Below are 13,333 nucleotides of genomic sequence, written 5' to 3'. Positions count from 1 at the left end.
CCAGTGTTGAAAGGGAAGGAATTAATAATTGAGAGTCAGTGGTAGCCCTTTTAGCCACATTTGAGCAACAAGGAGCTTTGGAAGGGGTACCTCTTAGGCCTAATAAAATCAATAAGAGCAAAAACAAAAATCTTAGAACAGCCAAATAGACAAATTTCCGTTCATAAGCTTCAGCCTCCACAAAACATTCTTGAATTACTCAAAACTTTTCTGGTTTTATCTCCATCTTTTTCTTTTTTTTTTTTTTCATTTTGGTAGGGCAAAATCTTACCATATAAAATCTTTCTTTACCAAAAGTCCTCATATCTATAACTTTTTTACATTTCCTTCTTTGTCTTATTGACTGGTTCCCTTACTTCACAGCCGCACGGTCACTTGTTTTTTTAAAATGCTCCTGGTAAATTTTTTTCTCATGGCAGAGTTACTCCCAGATGTTTACATTTTAATTAGGACTGGCTGAGTTAGACTTCCAACTAAACTTGAATAACAAAATTATCTTAGTGCAAGCAGAGAGAAGAGCAAGTTAACTCTGTAATAGCAGTTTAAGATCTATCCCAATTCTCTTCACAAGAAATGTCTTAGACATGCCAGTTAGACAAAAAAATATCAACTCAAATTGGAATCCAAAAGTGAATCTATCAATCAGCCAAGATGTGCTCCAGTGGGCCCTCATTAACTCCTTGCAGGTTGACAGGAAGGCTTGTTCCTGCTCCCCTGACATCCCAAGACTGCAGTCAACCCCAGACCCACTACCCACCAGGACCTGGTGCAGCCTTGAGAGCCACTCATTCCACTAGACATCCATCTTTGCAGCTGGACCTGTTGCTGGTAGGTGTGGGTTTGGTCTCTAGCTTGAACTCAGTCTGGTGGCCCAGATCCTTGACCATCTTCACATTCTCAGTGATGTTCACCCCCAGCACCAGCACCTCAACCGTTTATTTCAGTTCTCTCCCTCCTGCACTTGTTGGGATCAGTCCCGGACTTGGAGATCAGCCTTCATGCTGTTCCTATGAGGCCATCCCAGCTCACACAGCTCTTACACAGCTCTTTTGTCCCTTTAAATCATACTGCTCATTAACAAATGGCAACATTTCCAGTTTGGGGGGTGTGCTTTCAAGGCATCCTCATACTTACATGGTGGTTTCCAGGCATCCATAATAGTCACCACCACTCCCCGTGGATGGAAATGGCCACCCAGGATCTTTGCTGGCCACATAGCTCAGCCTCGGGTCTCATCACCCATAGCAAAGCCTACACATCATCTGCTACAGCTCTCCTGCAATCTCATCCCACAAGAACTACCTTCAGGGATTGCAAAATGCCATTAGGCATCTCTAGGGCATTCCCATACTTACACAGGGGCCCACACTCATCTAAGAGGCAGTTACTACATACCACATGGAGGAGGATGGGCCCCCCCAAGATTTCAATTTCCCCTGCAGATTCTCTTCCCTAACTCATGTTTGGATCTGCCTTGTCCGTGTTTAGGTGCCATATATTTCATAAATTTCCCAGCGATGTGCAAAAGAAACATCTGCCTCCAAACTGAGGGGAAACAGATAGTCCAATGAATGACTCTGACAAGTCCAGCTTGTTGAGTAACTGAGTATTCGTAATTACTTACAGAGCAGTGGACAATCTGCCCACTGCACCACTGGCAAAGTGAAGTCACTACTCCCCTTTTTGCTTAACTGCTGGTTTTATAGGGCTCTAATTAGAATTGTAAAAGCAAGAAGAGTCCATGGGAAAAGTTGTGTGCACTCCACTTCCCTTCCACCCTTATTAGGAAGGAACTTCTCTGGACTTAGCCAGCTCGGTCTAGCCATAATAATGGATGACTTTGTAATGCTGCAGGCTGCACATACCTTCAGGACCACTTTCCAAGGACCTTGTAGGCCTCTGTGCAGCTAGGCAGGGCAGGGATCCACCATAAGATAGACTTATTTTGGCTAGCATTTGGAAGATAACTCTCACTACATCATGTTGAGCTAAATAACCCAGACTCAGAAAGACCAGTGTCACATGTTTTCCCTAATATGTGGAGTCAAGAATGAATGAATGAACGAACGAACGAACGAAAGAAAGAAAGAAAGAGGCATTAAAGTACAAGGGAGATTTTTACTAGACTAGACAAAGGAAATAAGAGTGGGGAATGGTGTAAAGGAAGGTAATGAGATGGATATGATCAAAATATGTTATATTCATGTATGAAAATGCCACATTAAAGCCTAATATTTTATAAAATTAATAGAAACTAATAAAAATATTTTTTTAAGTTTTCACTATTACAGTCATTTTTTGATGCTGAGGATTGAATCCAGAACCTTCTACATGCTAAGCATGTGCTCTAGTACTGATCTACACCCTTACTCTTACCATTTTAACCATTTTTAGTGTATAATTCAGTGTTAACTTATTTTTATAACCTTATTGCTAAGAATGCAGTTCTTATCCTTGACCTAATTCCTGGGAAGAATTCCTGGGGGTCCTGTGCTTTAGTTCACACTATTTCCTTAACTTAGAATGCTTTGCTCTTTCATCTGCTTCTTAGAGGCCTAATTTATCCCTTTATTTCTTTATGTCCCTCAAATCTTCCTCTAACAGCTAAGACTAAACCCTGCTTGCATATAATTAGAAACTCAATAATTTGCCTTGTGGTAGTGGATATCAAACCTAGGGCCTCACGCATGCTAGTCAAGCATTCTACATCACCAGCCAAATTTTAAAATTCTATGTTGAGATAGAGTCTTACTGTTTTGCCCAGGCTGGTGTCAAATTTGTGACCCTCCTACCTCAGCCTCCTGTGTAGTTGCTATTATAAGCATGCACCACACACCTGGTTTATGTATATAGATTTTATTTTACCTTCTAGATGCATGTTTCTAAACATATTGTACAAGGATCTCATATGTTAGAATTGCTTGTTTAAAACAATAAAGAAAAATATATAAAGAACCATAAAATAATAAAAATATGAATGATGGCAATCCATTAATCAATAAAACAATGAAGATTCTTGTCAGAGCCAAAAAGTTCATTCAATATGTGTAGAACAGAGCTCAGGAATCTACATATTAAACAAGAGCCCTAAGTGATCTTATATATAGTAAAATTTGAGAGCCAACTTTTTGACAATTGCTTCTTAAGAGTAGGGTAATCTCTTGCTTATTTTTGTGTCTTCTGCAGCAACCAGTTCTCAGAACCCAGTGAACCTTGAGTTGAGCAGTCCAGTGGTTGTTACCAAAAAGCATGAATGGGTTTTTCTCTTCACTTCGGTGTATTGGAGAACAGTTTTGTTTTGATTGCTTTTGTGGAGGCAAATGTTTATTCCTGTTCATTTTCCTTTTGTATTTAATTAAAATTTATTTTTCTTATTTCCTGGGTGGGGAGGTTAGATAAGAATACTATTTCCTAGTATTCTGTCATGTAATTCATATTAAGTTAGATCTACTCCCTGGCTCCAAAAGTTGAACTGCTTCCAGGCTAGAGCAACAGATTCTCCTGGTCACAGCGATGGGTTCAGAGATGTGCACACAACCCAAGCTGGGACAAAGGAGTCAATCTTGGGACTAGGGTAAGCCCTTTCTACTGAGATTGCTATACTGGAATCATGTTGCTTGAGGCTACCGCATAGATGCCTGAGAGTGAATCCAACATAGAAAGTAGAGCCTAGTAGTTGGTGACAAAGACAATGCCCTATTTGCACCACTTGAGTGCCTGGGTCAAACTTTGCCTGATCTTCACTCCTTGAAATTTCTTAATTATGCCAACCACTCTTCTTTTTAATTTAAACTAATTGAATTGGCTTTTACTCACTTAAAAGAGGAGGAGTCATGGCATTATTTTAAGTTTCCCTTTACTATTTACTATTGTGAGCAAACAAACTTGAGTTTTGGGCATTCATTTGCTCTAGTTTAGGCCTGTTCAGACTTCTCTATCTCCCAGAGAATTTGCACAGGGTTATGATTTAAACCTATCAGAACGGATACAATTGCATATATGTATGAAATGATTACTCAACTAATATACATAAGAGTTTTCTAGTTGTCCTCTCTCCTGGAAGACTTCCCTGCTCTCACATTTCCCTACACTCCGCTCTCTTATCATTTCCTGTGTTTACCCTTATGGTAGCCCTCTCCACTCTATATCATCATTATTTCTTACCTGCTGTCTCAAGTGGAGTTCCTTTGGTCTTCTTTATAAAAATAATCTCCAACATCCAGCCTAGCAATTTATGCTTGATATACAATTCCTACACCTGTGAATAAATAATAAATGATGATGATAACTACATAAATTAGGGAGAACTGTTCTCTTTCCCCATACCTCCTCTAAGAAGGCTGCAGAAGATCAATAATGACAGTCACACATTCTGCTTCACTGTAGGCTTCATCTTCTATTCCATGAGTGATACTTAGAGATAGATACTGACAATATTTAAAAGCTGGTAATCAGTTGAGAAAGGTTGAAAACATGATACATGAAAAATAATTGAAGGAACCAGAAAGTTTAGCTTGGGAAAGGAGAGACTTCGAGTATAGAATACTATTTTTTTCAAATATTTACGGTGGGTAGGAGCCAGGAAAAAAAATCATCCAATATACAGACTGAAGTTCCCCCTGGCAGTACAGAACTTTAATAATTAGGGCAAAGAGAAAACAAGCTGCCTCCATTCTCTCTTGTGTTTTCCATTACAACAGATCCCCCTGCAGAAGCAGAGCCCATGGTCCATTCGCTGGGGACTCTGTACACAGATTCCAGCATTAAATGGTAAAGTTTCGGGGATTCAAACATTTTGCCTTCATTCACAAAGGTCTTCCACCACCTTGAACACTAAGTTTTCAGAATCTTTAAAAGTCTTTATAGAATGCTATGGATAGAAGGAATCAGAATCTTCTGAAGAATTTAAAAATATTCTATTGAGCCTTTGTTCTTTGTTTAACAAATGAAGATAGAGTTCTATCCACCTCTTGCTCCAGTGCTGTGCTGACTAACAAGGCCACCATGTAGCCTGAGTCATGGCTCTGCTTTGGGGTGAAATGGAGCCCAGGAATATGAGATTGTCCACTACATATCCTGAAATCTGCTCAAGCACAATCTTGGGGCTTTATCAGTGTGACCTTTGCTCATGTGTGTATGTGTGTGTGTCTGGGTGTGTGTGGGTGTGATCTTCCGGGGGTGGCTGATTAATCTCACTCAAGGCCTTCATAGGAGAACCACAGGCTGTGTTTGGAAAAGTATAATCCAAGGTCCTTCTGCCTCAGTCTTTGGGGATATTTTAACAATGCATATTCTTTTGTCCCACCTACACTTATTAAATGTGACCCTGGAGGTTATGTCCAGGAATCTGCTTGTTAGAAGCAGAAAAGTATCCCAGATGCAATCATGAACTCTATAATATAGAATATGGCTTTATTAAAAAGATGGACGTTTAAGGGCCAGGGATTTAGCTCAGTGGTTCCACTGCCTGCCTCACAAGTGCAAGGTCCTGAGTTCAATCCCTGGTACCAAAAACAAATGGACATTTAATTATATTTTATTTATTAAAGTATTAAAAAGGGATTAAATAGTATCCCACATATTATATAATGCTTTTGCTTTAAAAAGAAATCAGGGAAGCGAATTTGGCAGTTGACATATTTAGAAACTTCAAGCAATATTAATTAATCTCTAAAAATGTTCTGTGATGATCATGAAAAATGAGAAACACTGGAAAGTAAGTGACTTGCCTGACATGCTATAGTAATGAAATCTTACACCAACAGTGGAAGCCATGCCAACAGTGTAGTTGAGAAATTATATAATGCTTCTCACTTTACACTGACACATTGCATCTCCAAATGAGTGATATTAAAGGTCATAGAAAACTAAGCTGTGCACAAAAACTATTGCAGAAATTTACTTATTTGCTTGTTTTTGGGGGGGGGGTTGTTTATTTTTTTTGAGCTATGTAGCTCAAGCTGGCTTTGAATTCACTATGTAGTCTAGGCTGGCCTCAAATTCATGGGGATCTTCCTTCCTTAACCAACTGAGTGCTAGGATTACAGGCTTGCACCACCACACCCAGGTCTATATTTTCTTTTTTATCATTAATTAAGTTTATTGGTACAATTTAGATATACATAATGATCACATTCATCATGTGGAATTTGTACCTATACATTATATAAAACTTGATTCTTATTTTTTCCCATTCCCCTCCCCTCCCTTCTATCCCTCTTCCCCTTCTTGTTTATGAGAGCTTTGTTTCCATTTCGTCATTCTTTTCTCATTTTTTTTCTTTTCCCTTGTTTCCCTCCCCACTCCCTTGGGCCCCTACTCATTTGAACATTTTCTTCCTATTTCACAACATCTATTATACATCTTGGTCCTTATTTTCAATTTCAGTTTCTCACAACAGAGAAACAATGTGATATTTCCATGTGTGTGTCTGATTTTTTTCACTTAAGACTGTGGTCTCTAGGTGCTTTAATTTAGCTATAAATGTCTCAAGTGTATCCTTCTTTATGGCTAAGTAGTACTCTATTGTGTAAAAAAGCCACATCTTCTTTATCCATTCATTGGTTGATGAGCATTTGGGTTGTTTACAAGATTTAGCTATTAGAAACTGTGCTATGAACATGGCTATGCATACATCACTGTGGTATGATGCTTTTAATGCTTTTGGGAAGATACCAAGAAGGGGGATAGCTGAGTCAAAAGAAACCACTAGTCCATTTTTTGAGGAATCTCCACACTGATTTCCGCAGTGGCTGCACTCCCACCAACAGTAGAGAAGGTTTCCTTTTCCCACACAGCCCCTCCTGCATTTGTTATTGATTGCTTTCTTGATAATAGCCATTCTTTCTGGAGTGAGATGGAATCTCAGCAATGTTTTAATTTGCATCCCTCCAATGACCAGTGATGTTGAACATTTTTTCATATATTTCTTTGCCATTTGTACTTCTTCATCTGAGAAGAAGTATGTATATATCTCATGTGTTGAACCATCCCTGCATTCCTGGGGTGAATCCTACTTGGTCATGGTGTATAATCTTCTTGATGATTTGCTGCATTACATTTGCCAGTATCTTATTGAGGATTTCTGTGTCTATGCTCATTAGGGAGATTGGCCTGTAGTTTCCTTTTTTGGTTTGATCCTTCTCTTGTTTTGGTATAAGGTTAATGCTTGCTTCCAGGAATGACTTTGGGAATATTGATTCCCTTTCTATTTTATTAAAGAATTTGAGGAGTAGTGGCATTAGATCTTCTCTAAATTTCTTTTAGAATTCAGCAGTGAATCTATCAGGACCTGGGCTTTTACTTATTGGTTGGTTTTTATTTATCACTTCAATTTCATTGACTCTTACTGGGTTATTTAGAATTGTTATATGTTCTTGATTCAGCTTTGGTAATTAAAATGTGTTCGTTTCTTCTGTTTTCAATCTTATTAGAATAAAGTTTCTCAAAATAGGTGCTGATGATCTTCTGGATTCCTGCAGGAACCATTGTGATTTCACCCTTTTCATTCCTCAATGCATGAATTTGAGTCTCTTCTTCCTTTTTTTGATAAGGTTGGTTAAGGATTTATTAAATTTGTTTAATCTTTCAAAGAACCAACTCTTGGACTCATTTATTCTTTGTCTTGATTGCATTGACTTCTGCTCTAATCTTTATAATTTCCTCCCTTGTATGAACTTTGGGCTTGACTCACTCTTCTTCCTCTAGAAGTTTGAGGTTCAACATTATGTTGTTTATTTGAGCTCTTTCTGCTTTACTGATATGAGAGTTCACTGCTATAAATTGCCCTCATAGGACTGCTTTAATTGTGTCCTATAAGTTGCAGTAAGTTGTACTGGCATTATCATTTAATTGTAGAAATTGTCTAGCTTCTTCTTTAATTTAATCTGTGATTTATTGGTTGTTCAGGAGGGTGTTATTTAATTTCCACATGCTTATGAAGTTTTTGTGGTTTCTCTTGCCATTGATTTCCAATTTCATTGCATTATGCTCAGATAATTTCAATTCCTTTGCATTTACCTATGCATGTTCTATGGGCTACTGTGTGTTCTATCCTGGGGAATGTCCTATGTGCAGCTGAGAAGCATGTGTATTCTGATATTTTGGAGTAGAATACTCTGGAAACATCTACTAAGTCCATTTGTTCACAAGTATGGTCCAGTTCTTCTAATTGATTTTTTAAATTTTCTATTTCTATTTCTATTTTTAATTTTCTATTTATTTAATTTTCTATTTTTGATTAATTTTTAATTTTCTAATTGATTTTTTTTCTAGTTTTCTAGTTTTTTCTAGTTGATCTGTCTATTTATGACTGGGGTATTAAGGATTCCCATTACAACTGTGTTAGTGCTTATTTGATTTTTCTTATATGTTGCAATTTGTTTTATAACATTGTGTGCACTGGTATTTGGTTCCTATATATTTATGATTGTTCTCTTCTTCTTGAAGACGTTTCCTTTAACAAGTATGGAGTGACCTTCTTTGTCTCTTTTGCTCAATCTTGGCTTGAAGTTCACATTGTCTGCAAATAGAACGTGCTTTTTTTCTTGGTTCCTGTCATACTAAGCATTGTTTTCCATCCTTTGGCTTTCAGTCCATTAATTTGTTTTTCAGTTAAATGTGTTTCCTGTATACAGCAAATTGTTGGATCTTGTTTCTTTATCCATACTGCCAGTCTGCTTCTTTTAATTGGTGAATTGAGACCATTTACATGGATGGTTATTACTGATATGTATTGGCTCATCCTTGTCATATTATTTTCTTGTTATTGGTGCCTTGTCTTTCTCCTCTGTTTAATTGCTTGCCCTGCCTGGTGGCTTCTTTCTGTTCATGTTCTTAGAATTTTGGTCTTTGCTATCTCTTTCTAAAATAGCTTTCAGAACATTTTGTAGAGTTGATTTTGTGGTCATGAATATCTTCAGTTTTTCTTTGTCATGGAAATATCTTAGGCTAAGTCAATCTTAGCTGGAGGTTGTTTTCTTTCAGGATTTGAAATAGTTCACTCCAAGATCTCTTCGCCTTGAGGGTTTGTGTTGAGAAGTCTGTAGTTATTCTGATGAGCTTTCCTTTATAGGTGATTTGTTTGTTTGTTCGTTTTTCTTTAAAAGCTTTTAATATTCTGTTGTTGTGCTGAATTTCTGGTATCTTGATTACTATATGCCTTGGTATAGATTTATTTTGCTCATGGATATTTGGAGTTCTGTGTGCCTTACTTATTCATATGTCAAATTCTTTTTACATCCTTGGGAAGTTTTCTGCCATTACGTCTGTGAATAGAATTTTTATGTCCTTTGCTCTGACTCCTGCTTTTTTATTAACTCCAATCAAACTTATGTTTTTCTTCTTTCCATCATCGTGCAGCTGTTGGATTGTTTTTTCATGGTTTCTTGCTATTTTTAAGATATCTTTCTTTTCATGATGTCTAACCACAATCCTGTCTTCTCAGTCTGATATTTTTTTTCACTTTCATTCATTCAGCTTTGTAAATTTTCAATGGAAATTTTAATTCCTGGATATCTGTTTGAATCTGTTTCATGTGTTCCAATTCTTTCCTATGTTGGACATTCATGATTTCCATCATGTTTCTAAGCTCCTTTTTAAAAATCTATGTCTAGATTTGCTGAGCAGGTTCTTCATTATGATTGACCTCTCTTTTTTTTTTTACCTGAGAGATTATTTCTTCTCTGATTTTCTCTATAGCCTCATTCAACTGTTTACTTGTACCACTATCATTTCTGAAAATTTCAGTGGGTGTTTTCTGATTTCCTCTATCTCATTGTCCCCTGGACTTGTCCTGGATGAACTGGAGGTCTGGAGTTGCATTTTGCTTCTGCATCTTGTCATTTTCTATTTTTTTATTTTAATTTGTTTTCTGTGTGGGTCCTTGTAAATTTTTTTATGTTAGTTGCCTTTATCACTAGTATCAAGGCTTCCCTAGGAAATGTCTACTCCTCAGAGATGTCTTCTAGGAGTAGCTGTATCTTGGTCATTGTGTCTGTCCCAAGATCCTACCTTCCCAATTTACTAGGAATGAGAAGTTGGTATCTATTTGGTTCAGCACTTAGTCCTTTGGTACCAGAGTATGGTGATGGTTATGATCCCAGACAATCACAGTGTTGTCATACAAGGATGAGCATCTGATTACAACATGTATGGCATCCTGGCTAAAGTAGTACAATTAGCAATAACAATATCATCAAGCACAGGCTAGAAACTGACAAACTATGGTAAACTGCTAATTTGATACTTTTAACCATAGGAGAAAGATCTATAGTTATATAACAACATCCAAAATAAAACAGGAACTTGTATGCAGTGAGTTTCCCCTTGGTAGAATGATTTTACCCTGTGTGTGTGGCAGGATTTAAGAAGGATAGGGTACAAAACAGTGATAACTGAAGAGAAATGTATTAGAAGCAAGGCTGAAGGGGGTCAGGAATTTAGCTCAGTGGTTCTGCCGCCTGCCTTGTAAGTGCAAGGACACAAGTTTGATCCCTGATACCAAAAAACAAAACAAAACAAAAAAAGAAGCAAGGCTGAAGGACAGAGGATGATCAACCAAGCTTTGGGAAACTGGAGAAGAGGACATGAGAGGAAGAATGAAGGAGAAAGCAAAGGAATATTGAAGTGAACCACAAAGACTAGCAACAATGTTAATTCACATGAAAATATCAAAAAAGAAACAGGATGAGCAAAACAAAACAAACAGTAAAAGTCAAAACCTAAATAACTACCTTCACCTAAAAAATTAACAGAAAAAGGAAAATGAAACAAACTAATAAAGAGAGAAAGAAGAAAGAAAAACAATTCCTCTGGTGCTCACAGTTCTGTGGTAGTATCCAAGTCAGAGCCCAAATCTGTGCTAGGTAACCCCACCAAGTCTGCAGTAGTAATATTGCTGAGTTCAAGGCTGATCTTGGCCTCCAGATATAGGGGCTGGGGCCATTCTGCAGCCTGCAACTTTCTGGATGGCCCACCCACATCTCTTTGCCCTTTTGTCTCTACATTGCTCTCCCAGTTGCTGTGGTGTCTGCAGAGACAGCCCGGGGCTGCTCCCAGTCTCATGCACAGTTGGCCTCTCCTGGACCTTCCACAGCCTCCTCTGTTCCACACTGCTGGCTCCTCTCACATGCTGCCCTCCTTGTCCTGCCACTGAGGGCCAAGGATAGTTGTGCTGCAAGTTGGAAGGAGTGCTGACTTCCAGGCCCAAGGCTGCTTGGTCTCAGCTGTGTCCACAGTCCAAGCCCCTCTCTTGCACCAGGTGTAGGGCAGGAGGGGTCATGTTGTTCCACTAGCTATTCTCAATGTTAGTCCCTAACCTTGATGTCACTAGAGGTTCCAGTTAGCTGCTGTGATTCACAGCAGAAAAAAAAATAAAAAGGCAGCCTGACAGGGATGGAGCAGCTTCCTGGTCACTCACCCCTGTATGTGCTGGCAAAATTTGTTGCTAAACTGCCCAGTGCTTTGTTTGCAGGAAAGCAAAAGAGGTAAGGGGCCATATATCTCAGATCTATCCTGTGTGGATTGAGTTTGCCACACATTTGCAGTGTGTGTGTGTGTGTGTGTGTGTGTGTGTGTGTGTGTGTGTTTTGGGGAGGGGTGCTTCCCAGGAATGGTGGTTCCTGCTCCTTGTGCAAGTGGTAGACCCACAGGCACCCCTGTGGGCTGGACGATCATTTTATAAAGTCCGATCCCTGTGTTTTGTTTGATTTACACGTCTCTTATTTCAAACTGATTTTGGCATCAGGATGTACATCCCTCCTTTTTTCCAGTTACCTGTGTTTTTGTTGATTTTCTCTGAGTAGCTCCAACATGGCTACTCCTCTATTCAGCCATGTTGAACCCTTCTATATTTTGTTTTAATTAGGACAAACCAGTTTATCAGGAAGTATCTCCAGTCAAGTGGTTGCTGGAAGAGGTTGTTATTCAGAATCAGATATTAGATAGACTCTGATTAAAAACTTAAAAATGGACCTCAACAGCCTGGAACTTTAAACAGAAAAACAACTTCAATTGAGATCTAGGTTTTTTGTTTGGTTTTGTTTTTGTTTTTATTGTTTGTTTTTTGCAGTGTTGGATCAAATTCAGGGACTCACATATAACAGCATAGGCTCCACCATTGAGCTGCACACACAGCCCTGAGCCCTAGCATTTTAAAGAAGCAAAACCAGGAAGCACATCTGACTCAGGACTGTACAAGGGGTGACCAAAAGATATGGTGAATGTTTAAATTTTTCCGAAAACCTATAACAGGGCCGGGAATTTAACTCAGTGGTTCCACCTCCTGCCTCGCAAGTAAAAGGAACTGAGTTCGATCCCCAGTCCCAAAAAATAAAATAAAATAATTAAAACCTATTACAATATAAAACACATTACAAAGAATGAAAGGATAAGTATGTTTGAAGTGAGAGGGAGTATTTTGAGTATTTTTAGGTAGATTAATGGCAGTGTATCTTCTTTTACTGTTTACTATTTTATTTTTATTAGTGCATGTTTACAGTACATAATAATTAAATTTATCTCTTCCTGTTGTTTTGTTCCCTTAACCAATATGTGGTGATCTTCTTTGCCTCTTTTGATCCCTTTGGGCTTCAAGTCCATTTGGTCTGAAAATAGGATAGCTACACCTGCTTTGGGGGGAGGGGAATTGCAGGACATATTGTTTTCCATCCTTTGATTTTTATTCTGAGTTTGTTTTTTTTCATATACACCATATTATTGGATTTTGTTTCTTGATCCATTCTACTAGTCTGTGTTTTTTGATTGGGGAGAATGGAGACCAATCACACTGAGATTTAGTACTGACAGATACTGACTTATTCCTGTCATATACTTTTTAAAAATTGTGAGCAGAAGCCATGTAAAATTTTGAATCCTGCTTTTTTAACCTTACATTATACACATTTCTATTCTGTTTCATACTTCCTAATCTGTTTGTTTTGATGGTTTGGGTGCAGGGAATTGAACCCAGGATCTTGCACATACAAGGCAAGTTCTTTACCACTAAACCAAACGCCTAGCCCATAGTTCCTTGGATTTATAATTGCTAGATCCTGCAAAAGATTGCATTGAAAAAACATACTATCCTGTCATTTGCTTAACTATTCCATTACTGTTAGAAATGAAGTTTCATCTGCCATTTTGCTCTCTGTTATGATGAATATTTTTGTCTATAGTAACTTTTTTCTATTTGCCAATGTGTTTTCCAATATCTTTTACTAAAAAGAAAGAAAACAAAGTAAAGAACTCCATATCTGTCTTTACTACTTCGCTAAGACATTAACTTTACCTGACTTTATGTTCAACAAATACAAGATCCTATTGCACAAGTCTA

This window comes from Heterocephalus glaber, unplaced genomic scaffold, assembly GCF_053883595.1.
Source record: "Heterocephalus glaber isolate CG9 unplaced genomic scaffold, H.glaber_assembly_v1.0 deba00001454, whole genome shotgun sequence".
NCBI classification, from domain to species: Eukaryota; Metazoa; Chordata; class Mammalia; order Rodentia; family Bathyergidae; genus Heterocephalus; species Heterocephalus glaber.
This window is presented reverse-complemented; position numbering follows the sequence as displayed.